Source organism: Zea mays, chromosome 10 (genome assembly GCF_902167145.1).
Source record: "Zea mays cultivar B73 chromosome 10, Zm-B73-REFERENCE-NAM-5.0, whole genome shotgun sequence".
NCBI lineage: Eukaryota > Viridiplantae > Streptophyta > Magnoliopsida > Poales > Poaceae > Zea > Zea mays.
Genome location: NC_050105.1, coordinates 90,506,405 through 90,523,572, shown reverse-complemented (window position 1 = coordinate 90,523,572; position 17,168 = coordinate 90,506,405).

Genomic DNA, 17,168 nt, shown 5'->3' with positions numbered 1-17,168 from the left:
ATCTCTGTGATTGATTTCTTGTGGTTATTGTGTTTTGACTCCTCTCTAGCCACTTGGCCATAATTGTGCTAACACTTAACCAGTTTTTGTGGCTTAAGTTTTGAAGTTTTACAGGATCACCTATTCACCCCCCCTCTAGGTGCTCTCAATTGGTATCGGAGCAGGTTCTCTTCAAGAAAGGGACTAACCGCCCGAAGAAATGGATCCTAAGGGGAAGGGAATTGTGATCAACGACAAGGAGAAGGAGTCCTTCGTCAACGAACCAAGGGATGACAAGTCCAACGACTTGGGCTCGGGCCATAGGCGCAAAGATGGGAAGAAGAGGAAGACAAGGCGCATCAAGGAGATCGTCTACTACGACAGCGACGAATCCTCTTCTTCCCAAAAGGACGACGACCACGACAAACAAAAGACGGTTAACTCAAACTTTTCTTTTGATTATTCACGCATTCCACATAGCTCAAATGCTCATTTGCTCCCCATTCCACTTGGCAAGCCTCCTCACTTTGATGGAGAGGACTACGGATTTTGGAGTCACAAAATGCGTACCCACCTATTTTCTCTCCATCCAAGCATTTGGGAGATTGTTGAAAGTGGAATGAAATTTGATAGCTCGGATAGCCCTTCATTCATTAATGAGCAAATCCATAAGAATGCACAAGCTACCACTGTTCTTCTAGCTTCATTGTGCAGGGATGAATATAACAAAGTGAGCGGCTTGGATAACGCCAAGCAGATCTGGGACACCCTCAAGATTTCTCATGAGGGGAATGACGTTACCTTGCTCACCAAAATGGAGTTGGTGGAAGGCGAGCTTGGACGGTTCGCGATGATAAGGGGCGAGGAGCCAACTCAGACATACAACCGGCTCAAGACCCTTATCAACAAAATAAGGAGCTACGGAAGCACGTGATGGACGGACCACGACGTCGTCCGACTAATGCTCAGGTCCTTTACCGTTCTTGATCCTCATTTGGTGAATAATATTCGTGAGAATCCCAGGTACACCAAAATGTCGCCCGAAGAAGTCCTAGGAAAATTCGTCAGCGGGCGAATGATGATCAAAGAGGCAAGGTATGTGGACGACGCCTTGAATGGACCGATCAACGAGCCGCAACCTCTTGCTCTCAAAGCAACAAGGAGCAAGGAAGCGCTACCCAGCAAGGTGGCGCAAATTGAAGCGGCCGGTCTTAATGATGAAGAGATGGCCCTCATCATCAAAAGATTCAAGATGGTGCTAAAGAGTCGCAATGGACAGCCAAGCAAGACTAAGACCAAGGGAAAGCGATCATGCTTCAAATGCGGTAAGCTTGGTCATTTTATTGCTAACTGTCCGGATAATGAAAGTGACCAGGAAAAGGGGAACAAAAGAGAGAAGAAGAAGCACTACAAGAAAGCCAAGGGCGAAGCACATATCGGAAAGGAGTGGGATTCGGACTGCTCCTCCTCCGACTCCGACAATGAAGGACTCGCCGCCACCGCCTTCAACAAGTCATCTCTCTTCCCCAACGAGCGTCATACTTGCCTTATGGCAAGGGAGAAGAAGGTGAGTACTCGAGATACCACTTATGTTTCTTCTAGTGATGATGAATCTAGTGATGAAGATGAAATTGATTATTCATGCTTGTTTAAAGGTCTAGATAGAACCAAGGTAGACAAAATTAATGAATTGATTGATGCCTTGAATGATAAGAACATACTTGTAGAAAAGCAAGAGGATTTGTTGTATGAAGAACATGATAAATTTGTTAGTGCACAAAATTCTCTTGCTCTAGAAATTAAAAGAAATGAAGTGCTTTCTTGTGAATTATCTTCTTGCCATGAGACAATTTCTAAATTAAGAAGCATTAATGATGAATTGAATGCTAAATCAGAAATAGCAAATAAATCTAACTCTTGTGTAGAACATGTTGCAATGTGTACTAGGTGTAAGGATTTTGACATTAATGCTTGTAATGAACACCTAGTTTCAATTTCAAAACTAAATGATGAAGTAGCTAGTCTTAATGCTCAACTTAAGACTAGCAAAAGTGATTTTGAAAAGCTAAAATTTGCTAGGGATGCCTACACGGTTGGTAGACACCCCTCAATTAAGGATGGACTTGGCTTCAAGAAGGAAGCCAAGAACTTAACAAGCCATAAGGCTCCCATTCCCGCCAAGGAGAAAGGGAAGGCCCCTATGGCTACTAGTGCTAAAAGGAACCATGCCTTTTTGTATCATGATAGAAGACATACTAGAAATGCAAATAGAAGTTATGATGCTTTTGATTCATATGTTTATGATTCTCATGCCATGTTTGCTCCTAGTTCTTCTTATGTGTATGATAAAAATGTTACTAGGAAAAATGTTGTTCCTAAAAAGAATGTTATTCATGCTCCTAGGAAAATAGCAAATGAACCTTCTACCATTTATTATACTTGCAATGCTTCCTTTGCTATTTGTAGAAAGGATAAGAAAATTGTTGCTAGGAAATTAGGGGCAAAATGCAAGGGAGACAAAACTTGCATTTGGGTCCCTAAGGACATTTGCACTAACCTTGTAGGACCCAACATGAGTTGGGTACCTAAGACCCAAGCCTAAATTTGCCTTGCAGGTTTATGCATCCGGGGGTTCAAGCTGGATTATCGACAGCGGATGCACAAACCATATGACGGGGAAAAGAAAATGTTCACCTCCTACGTCAAAAACAAGGATTCCCAAGATTCAATTATATTCGGTGATGGGAATCAAGGCAAGGTAAAAGGGTTAGGTAAAATTGCAATTTCAAATGAGCACTCTATCTCTAATGTGTTTTTAGTAGAGTCTCTTGGATATAATTTACTATCTGTTAGTCAATTATGCAATATGGGATATAACTGTCTATTTACAAATGTAGATGTGTCTGTCTTTAGAAGAAGTGATGGTTCACTAGCTTTTAAGGGTGTATTAGACGGCAAACTTTATTTAGTTGATTTTGCAAAAGAAGAGGCCGGTCTAGATGCATGCTTAATAGCTAAGACTAGCATGGGCTGGCTGTGGCATCGCCGTTTAGCACATGTGGGGATGAAGAACCTTCACAAGCTTCTAAAGGGAGAACACGTGATAGGTTTGACTAACGTTCAATTCGAAAAAGATAGACCTTGTGCAGCTTGTCAAGCAGGTAAACAAGTGGGAGGAGCACATCACAGCAAAAATGTGATGACCACTTCAAGACCCCTGGAGCTGCTGCATATGGACCTCTTCGGACCCGTCGCCTATCTGAGCATAGGAGGAAGTAAGTATGGTCTAGTTATTGTTGATGACTTTTCCCGCTTCACTTGGGTGTTCTTTTTGCAGGATAAGTCTGAAACCCAAGGGACCCTCAAGCGCTTCCTCAGGAGAGCTCAAAACGAGTTTGAGCTCAAAGTAAAGAAGATAAGGAGCGACAATGGGTCCGAGTTCAAGAACCTTCAAGTGGAGGAGTTCCTTGAAGAGGAAGGGATCAAGCACGAGTTCTCCACTCCCTACACACCACAGCAAAATGGTGTGGTAGAGAGGAAGAACAGGACGCTCATCGATATGGCGAGGACGATGCTAGGAGAGTTCAAGACCCCTGAGTGCTTCTCGACGGAAGCCGTGAACACGGCTTGCCATGCCATCAACAGGGTCTACCTTCATCGCCTCCTCAAGAAGACGTCGTATGAGCTACTAACCGGTAACAAACCCAATGTATCTTATTTTCGTGTATTTGGGAGCAAGTGCTACATTCTAGTGAAGAAGGGTAGAAATTCTAAGTTTGCTTCCAAAGCTGTAGAAGGGTTTTTGTTAGGTTATGACTCAAATACAAAGGCGTATAGAGTCTTCAACAAATCATCGGGTTTGGTTGAAGTCTCTAGCGACGTTGTATTTGATGAGACTAATGGCTCTCCAAGAGAGCAAGTTGTTGATTGTGATGATGTAGATGAAGAAGATGTTCCGACGGCCGCTATACGAACCATGGCGATTGGAGTAGTGCGGCCACAGGAACAAGATGAACGAGATCAACCTTCTTCCTCAACAACGGTGCATCCCCCAACTCAAGACGATGAACATGTTCATCAAAAGGAGGCGTGTGATCAAGGGGGAGCACAAGATGATCAAGTAATGGAGGAAGAAGCGCAACCGGCACCTCCAACCCAAGTTCGAGCGGTGATTCAAAGGGATCATCCCGTCGACCAAATTTTGGGTGACATTAGCAAGGGAGTAACTACTCGATCTCGATTAGTTAATTTTTGTGAGCATTACTCCTTTGTCTCTTCTATTGAGCCTTTCAGGGTAGAGGAGGCCTTGCTAGATCCGGATTGGGTATTGGCCATGCAGGAGGAACTCAACAACTTCAAGCGCAATGAAGTTTGGACACTGGTGCCTCGTCCCAAGCAAAATGTTGTGGGAACCAAGTGGGTGTTCCGCAACAAACAGGACGAGCACGGGGTGGTGACGAGGAACAAGGGTCGACTTGTGGCAAAAGGTTATGCCCAAGTCGCAGGTTTGGACTTTGAGGAGACGTTTGCTCCTGTGGCTAGGCTAGAATCAATTCGTATCTTGCTAGCATATGCCGCTCACCATTCTTTCAGGTTGTTCCAAATGGATGTGAAGAGCGCTTTCCTCAACGGGCCAATAAAGGAGGAGGTGTACGTGGAGCAACCCCCTGGCTTCGAGGATGAACGGTACCCCGACCACGTGTGTAAGCTCTCTAAGGCGCTCTATGGACTTAAGCAAGCTCCAAGAGCATGGTATGAATGCCTTAGAGATTTCTTAATTGCTAATGCGTTCAAGGTTGGGAAAGCCGATCCAACTCTTTTCACTAAGACTTGTGATGGTGATTTGTTTGTGTGCCAAATTTATGTCGATGACATAATATTTGGTTCTACTAATAAAAAGTCTTGTGAAGAGTTTAGCAGGGTGATGACGCAGAAATTCGAGATGTCGATGATGGGCGAGTTGAACTACTTCCTTGGGTTCCAAGTGAAGCAACTCAAGGATGGCAACTTCATCTCTCAAACGAAGTACACGCACGACTTGCTAAAGCGGTTTGGGATGAAGGACGCCAAGCCCGCAAAGACGCCGATGGGGACCGACGGACACACCGACCTCAACAAAGGAGGTAAGTCTGTTGATCAAAAAGCATACCGGTCAATGATAGGGTCATTACTTTACTTATGTGCTAGTAGACCGGATATTATGCTTAGCGTATGCATGTGTGCTAGATTTCAATCTGATCCTAAGGAGTGTCACTTAGTGGCGGTGAAGCGAATCCTTAGATATTTAGTTGCTACGCCTTGCTTCGGGCTCTGGTATCCAAAGGGGTCTACCTTTGACTTGATTGGATATTCAGACTCCGATTATGCTGGATGTAAGGTCGATAGGAAGAGTACATCGGGGACTTGCCAATTCTTAGGAAGGTCCCTGGTGTCATGGAACTCTAAGAAACAAACCTCCGTTGCCCTATCCACCGCTGAGGCCGAGTATGTTGCCGCAGGACAGTGTTGCGCGCAACTACTTTGGATGAGGCAAACCCTCAGGGACTTTGGCTACAATCTGAGCAAAGTCCCACTCCTATGTGATAATGAGAGTGCTATCCGCATGGCGGAAAATCCTGTTGAGCACAGCCGCACAAAGCATATAGACATCCGGCATCACTTTTTGCGAGACCACCAGCAAAAGGGGGATATCGAAGTGTTTCATGTTAGCACCGAGAACCAGCTAGCCGATATCTTTACCAAGCCTCTAGATGAGAAGACCTTTTGCAGGCTGCGTAGTGAGCTAAATGTCTTAGATTCGCGGAACTTGGATTGAATTGTAGCATACATGTGTTTATGCCTTTGATCATGTTCATTCTGCATTTTGTTGCTTATTTTGGTGCTCAAGTTGTACAAACACTCCCTGGACCTCACAAGTCCGTTGCAAAGTGATGCACATATTAAGGGGGAGATGTGTTACAACTTGACCCTTTGAGACTAACCATATGCTTGAGTTTGCTTGATTTAGTCTCGAAGGAGAATTGAAAGGGAAAAGATGGACTTGGACCATGAAAGACTTCCACTACACTCCGATGAAAAGAGTAACTTTTCCAAGTTCATCTTTTAACTCTTATTGCCTATTCGATCTTAATTGAAGATTTTGGTGAGGCAATGGGGTTAAAGGGCCAAGATTGATCCCGTTTTGGTGCTTGATGCCAAAGGGGGAGAAAATAAAGGCCAAAGCAATAAATGGATCAGCTACCACTTGAGAAATTTTGAAAATAGTAGAATAGAGCTTTTGGTTTGTCAAAACTCTTGTATTGTCTCTTTTATCAAAAGTTGGCTTCTTGTGGGGAGAAGTATTGATTATGGGAAATAGGGGGAGTTTTTGAAATCTTTGATCAATCTCTTTTGGAATGACTCTCTTTATGCTTCAAAATGTGTGTTTGACTTAGAGATAGAAATTTGAGTTTGATTTGCAAAAACAAACCAAGTGGTGGCAAAGGATGATCCATATATGCCAAAATTTAATCAAAATGAATTTGAGTTTCATTTGAAGTGATTTTGCACTTGTTCTAGTTGCTTTATGTTGTGTTGGCATAAATCACCAAAAAGGGGGAGATTGAAAGGGAAATGTGCCCTTGGGCCATTTCTAAGTATTTTGGTGATTGAGTGTCAACACAAGTGCTTAAATGTAAATCTATGCTCATGGATGAACAAAGTGCAAATCACAAGTTAAGGTATGTTTCTAAGCCTTAGTACATTGGTTTTGTGTACTAATGTACTTGTCTAAGTGTAAGAAACAGAAAGAAAAAGAAAAGAAGAAAGGTGCAAAGACTTGGCTGTGAACAGCCAAGACTCAGTTCGGTCTGGGGCACCGGACTGTCCGGTGGTGCACCGGACAGTGTCCGGTGCGCCAGGCTGCCTCGGGCGAAGAAGCCGCTCTCGGGAATTTGCCGACGGCGTACGGCTATAATTCACCGGAATGTCCGGTGTGCACCGGACTGTCCGGTGAGCCAACGGTCGGCCGCGGAATCTGCGCGCGACACGTGGTCTGGCCAACGGTCGGAAAGTAGCACCGGACTGTCCGGTGTGCACCGGACTGTCCGGTGCGCCAGATCTGCAACAGTCTGCAACGGTCGACTGCGCTGTTTAAGGAAGGAAATCGGGCACCGGACTGTCCGGTGCACCCGACGACAGAAGGCAAGGATGGCCTTCTAGATTTGTTCTCAACGGCTCCTAGCTGCCTTGGGACTATAAAAGGGACCCCTAGGCGCATGGAGGAGTATACCAAGCATTCCTTGAGCACTCTTGATCACTAACACATCAATCTTGCGCACTTGTTTGACATTCTAGTGATTTGAGCTCCGTTCTAGTGTGCTAGTCTCTTGAGCTCAAGTCTGGGTCTTGTGTGTGCGTATTCGCTGTGATCTTTGTGTCGTGTGTGAGTTGCTAATCCCTCCCTTGCTCCGTGAATCTCTGTGAACATCTTTTGTAAGGGCGAGAGGCTCCAAGTTGTGGAAGATTCCTCGCAAACGGGATTGAGAAAAGAAAAGCAAGAACACCGTGGTATTCAAGTTGATCATTGGATCACTTGAGAGGAGTTGAGTGCAACTCTCGTCCGTTGGGACGCCACAACGTGGAGTAGGCAAGTTTTGTACTTGGCCGAACCACGGGATAACCACCGTGTCATCTCTGTGATTGATTTCTTGTGGTTATTGTGTTTTGACTCCTCTCTAGCCACTTGGCCATAATTGTGCTAACACTTAACCAGTTTTTGTGGCTTAAGTTTTGAAGTTTTACAGGATCACCTATTCACCCCCCCCCCCTCTAGGTGCTCTCACATACCTCATTCCTCATGAAGTTGTTGAGTTCCTCTTGCATTGCCTACACCCAATCCGAATCTCTTAATGTATCCTCTACCTTGTATGGCTCAATAGAGGAAACAAAAGAGTAATGTTCACAAAAATTAGCGATACGAGATCGAGTGGTTACCCCCTTATGAATATCGCCGAGGATGGAGTTCACGGGGTGATCTCTTTGAATCGCTTGGTGGACTCTTGGGTGTGGCGGTCTTTGACCCTGAATTTCTTGATCATCTTCCTTGTCTTGATCAACTTCATCTCCCCCTTGATCATTGTCCTCCTCTTGAGGTGGCTCATCTTCTTGATCTTCATCTTCATCATTTTGAGCTTGATCCTCATCTTGAGTTGGTGGAGATGCTTGATTGGAAGATGACGGTTGATCTTGAACTTGTGTGGGCTCTTTGGATTCCTTAGGACACACATCCCCAATGGACATGTTCCTTAGTGTGACGCATGGAGCCTCTTCATAATCTAGCTCATCAAGATCAACTTGCTCCACTTGGGAGCCATTAGTCTCATCAAACACAATGTCACAAAAAACCTCAACTAATCCAGTGGATTTGTTGAAGACTCTATATGCCCTTGTGTTTGAGTCATATCCTAGTAAAAAGCCTTCTACAGCCTTAGGAGCAAATTTAGATTTTCTACCTCTTTTAACAAGAATAAAACATTTGCTACCAAAGACTCTAAAATATGAAACATTGGGCTTTTTACCAGTGAGGAGTTCATATGATGTCTTTTTGAGGATTCGGTGAAGGTAGAGACGGTTGATGGAGTAGCAGGCAGTGTTAATCGCCTCAGCCCAAAACCGGTCTGGAGTCTTGTGTTCATTAAGCATGGTCCTTGCCATGTCCAGTAGAGTTCTATTCTTCCTCTCCACTACACCATTTTGTTGAGGTGTGTAGGGAGAAGAGAACTCATGCTTGATGCCCTCGTCCTCAAGAAAGCCTTCAATTTGAGAGTTCTTGAACTATGTCCCGTTGTCACTTCTTATCTTCTTGATCCTTAATCCGAACTCGTTTTGAGCCCGTCTCAAGAATCCCTTTAAAGTCTCTTGGGTTTGATATTTTTCCTGTAAAAAGAATACCCAAGTGAAGCGAGAATAATCATCCACAATTACAAGACAATACTTACTCTCGCCGATGCTTATGTAAGCGATCGGGCCGAATAAATCCATGTGGAGTAGCTCAAGCGACCTATCGGTCGTCATGATGTTCTTGTGTGGATGGTGAGTACCAACTTGCTTCCCTGCTTGACATGCGCTACAAACCCTGTCTTTCTCCAAATGAATATTGGTTAGTCCCAAAATGTGTTTTCCCTTTAGAAGTTTGTGAAGATTCTTCATCCCAACATGGGCTAGTCGGCGATGCCAGAGCCAACCCATATTAGTCTTAGCAATTAAGCAAGTATCGAGCTCAGCTCTATTAAAATCAACTAAGTATAGCTGACCCTCTAATACTCCCTTAAATGCTATTGAATCATCACTTCTTCTAAAGACAGTAACACCTATATCCGTAAAAAGACATGTGTAACCCATTTTGCATAAATGAGAAACTGAAAGCAAGTTATAATCTAAAGAATCTACAAGAAAAACATTGGAAATGGAATGGTTAGGCGATATAGCAATTTTACCAAGTCCTTTGACCAAACCTTGATTTCCATCCCCGAATGTGATAGTTCTTTGGGGATCTTCGTTTTTCTCGTAGGAGGAGAACATCCTTTTCTCCCCTGTCATGTGGTTTGTGCACCCGCTATCAATTATCCAACTTGAGCCCCCGAATGCATAAACCTACAAAACAAGTTTAGGCCTTGTTCTTAGGTACCCAAACGGTCTTGGGTCCTTTCACATTAGAAACAAGCACCTTGGGTACCCAAACACAAGTCTTGGAGCCCTTGTGTTTGCCCCCAACATATTTGGCAACTACTTTGCCTGATTTGTTAGTTAAAACATAAGAAGCATCAAAAGTCTTAAATGAAACCTTAGGCTCATTTGATGCAATAGGAGATTTCTTTTTAGGCATTTTGACATGGGTGGAATGCCTAGAACTAGATGTCTCATTCTTATACATAAAAGCATGATGAGAACCAGAATGAGACTTCCTAGAGTGAATTCTCCTAATTTTATGCTCAGGATAACCAGCAGGATATAAAATGTAACCCTCGTTATCCTATGCCATGTGAGCCTTGCCCTTAACAAAATTGGACAATCTCTTAGGTGCATTAAGCTTGACATTGTCTCCCTGTTGGAAGCCAATGCCATCCTTAATGCCAGGGCATCTCCCATTATAGAGCATGCTTCTAGCAAATTTGAATTTTTCATTTTCTATCTCATGCTCATTGATTTTAGCAGTAAGTTGAGCTATGTGATCATTTTGTTGTTTAATTAAAGCTAGGTGATCATGGACAGCATCAACATTAACATCTCTACATCTAGTGCAAATAGAAATATGTTCAACAGTAGAAGTAGAGGGTTTGCAAGATCTTAATTCCTCTATCTTAGCATATAAAGTAGCATTCTCATTTCTAAAACAGGAAATAGAATCATTGCAAACATTTAAATCCTTAGCCTTAGCAATTAATTTATCATTCTCAATCTTCAGGGTAGAAATTGATTCATTCAATTTGTCAATCTTAGCAATTAAACTAGCATTATCATTCTTAAGATTGGCAATTGAATCATCACAAACATCTCTCTTTTCAACCTTAGTGATCAAATTAGCATTTTCAATTCTAAGGTTGGAGATAGTGTCATGGCAAATGCTAAGCTCACTAGTTAATTTTTCACATTTCTCTATTTCCTGAGCATATGCATTTTTAACTTTAACATCCTTTTTGTTTTCCTTAATAAGAAATTCCTCTTGGCTATCCAAGAGTTCATCCTTCTCATGAATGGCACCTATCAATTCATTCAATTTTTCCTTTTGTTGCATGTTTAAGTTGGCAAAAAGGGCAAGCAAATCATCTTCATCATCACTAGAGCTACCCTCATCACTAAATGTCGTACATTTAGTGGAGGCTCTAGATTTTACCTTCTTCTTTTTGCCGTCCTTTGCCATGAGGCACTTGTGGCCGACATTGGGAAAGAGAAGGCCTTTGGTGACGGCGATGTTGGCGGCGTCCTCGTCGGAGGAGGAGTCGGTGGTGCTTTCGTCAGAATCCCATTCCCGACACACGTGGGCATCGCGCCCTTCTTCTTGTAATATCTCTTCTTTTCCTTCCTCTTTTTCCCTTCTTGTTGTCGCCCCTGTCACTATCACTAGATAATGGACATTTAGCAATAAAATGACCCGGCTTACCACATTTGTAGCACACTTTCTTGGAGCGGGGTTTGTAGTCCTTCCCCCTCCTTTGCTTGAGGATTTGGCAGAAGCTCTTGATGATGAGCGTCATTTCCTCGTTGTCGAGCTTGGAGGCATCGATGGGGAGCCTACTTGATGTAGACTCTTCTTTCTTTTCTTCCGTCGCTTTGAATGCGACGGGTTGCACCTCGGGTGTAGAGGTGCTGCCTTGCTCGATGATTTGTTTGGAGCCCTTGATCATCAACTCAAAGCTCACAAACTTTCCTATAACCTCCTCAGGAGACATTAGATTATATCTAGGATCACCACAAATTAATTGAACTTGTGTAGGATTATGAAAAACAAGTGATCTTAGAATAACCTTGACCATTTCATGGTCATCCCATTTGGTGCTCCCGAGGTTGCGCACTTGGTTGACCAAGGTCTTGAGCCGGTTGTACATGGCTTGTGGCTCCTCTCCTTTTTGAGGATGAATCGACCGAGCTCCCCCTCGATCGTCTCCCGCTTGGTGATCTTGGTCACCTCATCCCCTTCATGCGCGATCTTTAGCACATCCCAAATCTCCTTGGCACTTTTTAGCCCTTGCATCTTGTTATACTCCTCTCGACATAGAGAGGCGAGAAGTATAGTGGTGGCTTGAGAGTCAAAGTGCCGGATTTAGGCGACCTCATCTGAGTCGTAGCCTTCATCCCCCACAGATGGTACCTACGCTCCAAACTCAACAATGTCCCAAATGCTAGCGTGGAGTGAGGTTAGATGATGCCTCATTTTATCACTCCACATACAATAATCTTCACCGTCAAAACCGGTGGTTTGCCTAATGTGACAGAAAGTAAAGGAGTGCGTTTAGAAATGCGGGGATAGCGTAGGGGGATCTTACTAAACTTCTTGCGCTCATGGCGCTTAGAAGTGACGGATGGAGCGTCAGAGCTGGAGGTGGAGGGCGACGAAGAATCGGTCTCGTAGTAGACCACTTTCTTCATTTTCTTCTTCTTGTCGCCACTCCGATGCGACTTGATGCGGGGAGACGAAGAATCGGTCTCGCCGTTTCCATCTCCCTCTTGGCAGATCCTCCCGACATCACTTCGAGTTGTTAGACTCTAATGAAGTATCGAGCTTTGATACCAATTGAAAGACGCCTAGAGGGGGGTGGATAGGCGGAAACTGAAATTCACAAACTTTAAGCACAACTACAAGCCGGGGTTAGCGTTAGAAATAAATGTGAGTCTGAAAGAGAAGGCGAAAAACAAATCACAAGCAAATGAAGCGGACGACACGGTGATTTGTTTTACCGAGGTTTGGTTCTTGAGAACCTACTCCCCGTTGAGGCGGTCACAAAGACTAGGTCTCTTTCAACCCTTTCCCTCTCTCAAACGATCACCTAGACCGAGTGAGCTTTCTCCTTAATCAAACGGGTCACTTAGACCCCTACAAGGACCACCACAACTTGGTGTCTCTTGCTTTGATTACAAGTGTCTTGAGAACAAGAATGGGGAGGAAGAAAGCATGATTGCAAAAGCCAAGCGACAAGAGCGACAAATAACACACGAATCACTCTCTCTCTCTCTCAAGTCTCTAATCACTAATGATCACTTGTCTCAATTGTGGAACTCGGAGAGATTGGAAGCTTTGATTGTGTCTTGGAATGGATTGCTAGCTCTTGTATTGAATGTAAAGGATTGGAATGCTTGGGTGGTGTGAATGGAGGTGGTTGGGGTTGTATTTATAGCCTTCAACACTTCCTAGTCGTTGCTCCTTTTCTGCTGACCGCGGACGGTCCGCGCCCCTGGTCCAGATGGTCCGCCCTTGCACATCAACGGCTGAAATCGCAACGGTCAGCAGTAACGGCTATATAGCATTTAATGTGTCGTCAGATGTTAGATAAAGGCAGTCGCGGACGGTCCGGTCGTGCACCCCGGACGGTCCGCGAGGACGCTATAATTCATTTTACCGAACCCGTCACCTTCGGGTTTTTGGGTTCTTCCCCGACCGGACGGTCCGCGCCTGAGGCCGGACGGTCCGCGCTTCGTCTTGGACGGTGCTTGCTTTTCCATCGGACGGTCCGTAGTGTAGACTTGTGTTTTTGCATTGGTTCTGTCTGAGGCTCACCCTAGTGTTGTGGATGGTCCGCCGCAAGGGCCCGGACGGTCCATGCTTAGGTGATTTTCCAAAAAGCTTCTCCTGTCCGGAATAATCTACGATATTCCGGACAGTTGACTTTAGAATAGTTGTAGATGAACTTATGCACCTGTGGAATGATCAACTAGACAAACTGGTTAGTCCACAAGGTTTGTGATGGTCGTCAAACACCAAAATTGATTATAGGAAATATTGAGACTATTTCCCTTTCAGTGTGGCCGTCAGATCACAATCCCAGGAGTTGGTCCATTTCGCCTGTAGCTAAGTGGATACGCTCTGTGTATCTAGGGATAGTTTAGTAAGTAGTAATAACCCTCTATAATAGAAGGGTGGGCTGGTTGTTTTAGCCATCTATTTGAATTACACATTAGCCTCTTGTTTAGAAAATCCAAGCTTTCATTCCCAAGTTTAGCCTGAGATCCACATATGTTTTGAACTTCCATCTGTGTTTATAATATTCACTGCTCTATTCAAAGGAAGGGTGGTCGGATATATCCACAGGGCCGATTCGACTCGTTTTCTCAGTTTTGTCTTCGCTGAAATTGAGTCGATTTTGTTCCTGTGTTCTTCCTTTCCCTCTCCTTATGGATTTATGAAGAACCTTCGAGTTCTTGAGTTGGGGATTATTTTGCGATTTATCTCTAGGTTTGATTCAATCCTTAGACCAGTAAGAACCGCCGGTTTACAGAGTTTTTAGTTGTGGATGGGTCTGAACTCATTTTGTTCAAAAAGACAACTCCAACAAAACCCCAAATATATTCGTATTCTCAGATCTGCGATTAATTTATAAATCTGATTGAGTTCATAATTTGTGGAGACCTTGGAAACACACTTTTCAATGTGTGTGTAGAATTTCAGCTCAATCGAAGTCCATTTGGTTCAGCTTCGCATTCAAGAACTGAATTCCGAGCTGTTGAAATCAGAACTAGATTGCTACACGGTTTTGAGCTGATTCGGACTTTTCGGTGTCAGATTTGCGATCCGTTTATTTTGCTGGTCTCGTGTGAGTCTTAGGAACATTTTGAAATTTTGAGATCACTAGTTTGCTGACGTGCTTTTGGTTTGAGCGCTTTCTTCATCTCAATCGAAGTAAAGTGCTCAATTTTAGTTTTTACCAGCAAAAATTTGTTTGGCTCCCATTCACCTCTCTCTGCTCGCCTCACCGGTTGTTCAATTTGTATCGGAGCCAGTTAAGTATTTCCTTACCTAAAATCCACAAAAGCGACATGAAACAAGGTGTTGGCAAACCTCTGTTCTTTGATGAGACAAACTACCTGTACTAGAAGATCCGCATGTAGGTATATCTTGAAAGTATTGGGTACCATGTCTAGGAGATTTGTCTTGATGTTATGTTCGATGCTACGAGTGCTCGGACTAGTTCGATTCAGATGGAGTTCCATAATTCAAACAACAAAGCTCAAAACATTTTGTTCTCGTATCTCTCGCTTGCTATTTTGAGCGAGTTGGACATTTGGCAACAGCTCACCAAATATGGTCCACCCTCGAGAGATTCCATGAGGGCAATGATCATGTAAGACTAGACTATTTGAGACGTATCGGTGGGAGTACGAGAACTTGGTGCAATTGGCTAGAGAGACCATAGACACTATATTTTCTCGGTTCCAATCGATTGTTAACAAGATACATGCCAACAAGGCAAAACTTTCCTATAATGAGCATGAGAGAGCATTAAAATTGCTACATGCTCTCGGATCGGAGGGTTTGGGAGGTGAAGGTCCCGGGGATCATCGAGTCACCCAATTATGAAACTCTCAACATGGATAAGCTATTCTACAAGTACATCATACTTAGTATTCTCATGTCTGTATACACATACACATCCATGGGGTAGTGAATCCTAGAAAAATAAATATTGCATATCGCAGCCTTCATATATACACATGTAGAACATGTATATAGTCCAGTGCCATATTTAAGCTCTCCCTTAGATCGACGTTTGTTAGGTCATGCTCTCAGAACTCACTTTATCTGAGCGTCGATCCATTCAAAACTGAATGACCCCAAAAATAACATTACATATGAATGCAATACCCTCACAAAGTGGTTAACATTTTAAACTAGACCACCTTATAGTCTGTAACTTAATAACATTACTATTTGCATTTTCACTATCAGGGCTTTGATTATAGAATCGAAAAGAACTATTCTTTAGTGTGCCAAAATCATTGGGACTCAAAATTATTTTGAAGTTTGTCAAAGGATTACTTTAATGTCCATGATAATGGGGGACGCTCCAATACCAAGCTGTGACGGGCCTAATACATCATGCAAGATGATAAAATTTTGTAAATACAAAAATAGTAATGTAGCAAGTGTTTGGTCAATCAACTTCTATCACCTAATGTATTATACAAGGTGACAAAATTTTGTAAATATAAGAAAGGTGAAGAATACATCGAGACTTGCCATTTTATAGGAGGAGATTCTAGATCTTCTATCGCGATAATGAGTTGGATGGAACCCAACCACTAAACAATAAGCACTGCAGCAGGGCTTCTCTTCAAAAACCACTTCTTGGTGTTACGCCGAGTCGGAGGTCGAGCAGGAACGACGTAACAACGACGGTCAGCAGACAAAGAGACAAGCGATGAGACGAGCTGCTGGGCACGATGGTGCCAGCTCCTGGTTAAGCAAGCCAAGGAACGTGGCTGCAGTTTGACGCCCACGGACAGCTGGGCTGGATAGGTAGCGATCTCTTTTTTTAACCGGCGTCGACCATACGGGAAACAAGCCAGCCGACGTTACTGGCGCCGCCGCCCCCTACTGCCCAAACTGAGCCACCACAACGAAAGGAATCGAGACAGTCCTCACAGGGTGCGCTCAGCCCCATGTTACTTGCGCCACGACAACCACGGTGTGTCCATCCATCCTAGCATCGACGGCAACTGATTAAACATAATTGATCACCGATAAACACCGCCACTCTTTGCTTTGGAGACTAACCTCAAAGGGAAATAATCTGAGAAATGGAGACAGATCAAGGAGGGCGAAAACGCATGGCCAGCGGGCAGCCTGAGTCTGAAATCACATTCAGAGCATAGAAACATGCCTGAACCTGAAATTTTCTAGCCCAACCTTCTCTCAATTCCATATATCGTCTTGATACACTTCCTTACTAGGAATTTCTCTCCTAAGATCACTCTCCAATTAGATTTAAAGGATACCAGCTAAAACTCAACATACTTCAGGTTAGAGAGCTCCAAAGTTGGGGACATTACCATCGAATTGCAACAATTCAGCTAACTCAATTAGGTTCAGCAGACACCTATCTGACAGAGCAACTTCGAGCTCAATTTACTCACAAATTTCAGTGGTAACAGGGAGATCTCAGTTAACAAAACTTGTTGACGAAATATATTTATACGAACTAGCTGCAGAAACCTAAGGTCTAAATATCACAAATTAAGAGATACAACGCTTCAAATTTGGGTGAAAAATACAAAAAATCAGATTCAGCTAATTGAACCTGAAACTGAACACCACATGCCTGACTGCAAAAGTTCAGGCACATTTTACTCCACTTTTTATACAGCACTAAGCCAAACTTGCTCAGGGAAATTTACTCCCTGTTATATGGTATTTAACTATTCTATAGAAACTACAGCTCATAACTCCATGGATTAGTCACAAAGAAGTTCCAAAACTGCACCAACAACACTGAAATTCAGATTCAGTTTACTGCACTAAGTCTGAAATCCAAATCTGTCAACCCCACTTTGGACCACTTTTTATCCTATTTCCATATGGTTTAATGGATACCACACTTAATAAACGTTGTTCTCCTCTAGTTACTCTACAAGTTTTTTATAGCAACCTTCTTCAGAATACTCATGGATTAAAAGTTACAGGGTTCCAAAAACAGCTGAACCAAACTGCTTTGTCTGAA